The sequence below is a fragment of the Helobdella robusta genome (assembly GCF_000326865.2).
Source record: "Helobdella robusta unplaced genomic scaffold HELROscaffold_14, whole genome shotgun sequence".
Taxonomy (NCBI): domain Eukaryota; kingdom Metazoa; phylum Annelida; class Clitellata; order Rhynchobdellida; family Glossiphoniidae; genus Helobdella; species Helobdella robusta.
Window position 1 is genome coordinate 1,165,316 of NW_008703782.1, and position 1,749 is coordinate 1,167,064.

Below are 1,749 nucleotides of genomic sequence, written 5' to 3' on the forward strand. Positions count from 1 at the left end.
TTCAGTCAATTATTAATTTATCCACCTTTGTGTAATTTAATTTTCCAACTATATTTTTTCCGATCCTTTTCATTTGTGCACTTTTGATAGCAATGTCCAAAAACAAAGCAATATATATATATATATATATATATATATATATATATATATATATATATATATATATCTATGTAATTGTATATATTTCTATGTAAGTATCTATCAATCTATCTATTCATCTATCCTATTTATATCAGAGTAAGTGAGTGAATGAATGATTGTATGTATCATGAATGGATGAATGAATGAATGAATGAATAAATGCATGAATGTGTTTTTGAATGAGTGAATGTTTTTATGAATGAATGTAAGAATGAAAGAACGGAAAATTATAAATATACGAATGGTAGTTTGCAATGTGGTTTGGAAAAGATGAATGAATGGTCGGAGGAATGAGTGAATGAATGAGTGAACGAATGAATGAATAAATGAATGAATGAAAGAATAATCTAATGAAGAAATGAATGAAAAAATCATTCATTTTTTTTAGCATCGTGTTAGCGTATCTTACATCATTTGTCTTAATTGTTATAGATTCACATACATATATACAAATATATGAACACACACACACACACACACACACACACACACAATATATATATATATATATATATATATATATATATATATAATTCTTTGCATATCACAACATATATTTATCCGATTTTACGTGTATTATTTATAATTCGATTTTATTTTCATAATGGTTAAACAACTATTTATAAATGTTTGAATTAATGGATGAATGAATGAATGAACGAGTGAAGGAATGATTGAATATATGAATGATGAATTATTGATATCGATTGAATGTACGTACGTATGTATGTTCGAATGAATTGAAGATGTATAAACGTTTAGTTATATTTACGAGTGAATTAATGAATGAATCATTGAATGCACCATTGAATGAATGAATGATTAAAAGAATGAATGAATTAATAAATATACTGTTACATTCTATCAATTTGTTTTATATAAATGGAAAGATGTGATTTATTTAAAAAAATTTGACGTTTTAATTTTAGTTCTTGATTTATTTTTCCAGTTTTCTTCATTTTGAGAATTTGATGTTTTTCAGATTATTATTATTTTTTTCCATTTAATTTCAAAATTCTTATAATTTTTGGACCATATTTATTGACCAATCGTTTTTTTGGGTGTCCGTATTCGTTTTTATGTTTGTATGTACGTATGTTCTTCTTTGATTTACATTCCTCCATTTGGGTCATTTAGCTATCAATCAATCAATAATTATCAACCAATCATTCAATCATTTATCACTCACTAACTCAATTAATTAATATATCAATCAGTCAATCTATCAATCAATCGATTAGTTGTTTAGTCAAATCAAATCAATCATTCGATATGTTAATACATTCAATCAGCTGAATCGCTTCTTGATCAACTAATCAGTGAATGTATTAATTAATCAATTAATCAATCAATCAATCAGTCAATCAGTTCGTCAATGAATCGTTTTTTTATACTTTCTCTGATTGCACGTGTATTACAAATGACCAGTCGATTAATTTATCATACTATTAAATATTCTTTGTAGTTTATTCACTATATGTACACATAAATAAAGTCCAACACATACACTCACACACACATACACCCACACACTTATATACATTTATTTAAATATAATATATGTATTTATTTGCGACTAGTCTTTTATTTAATTTATATTATCCTCTT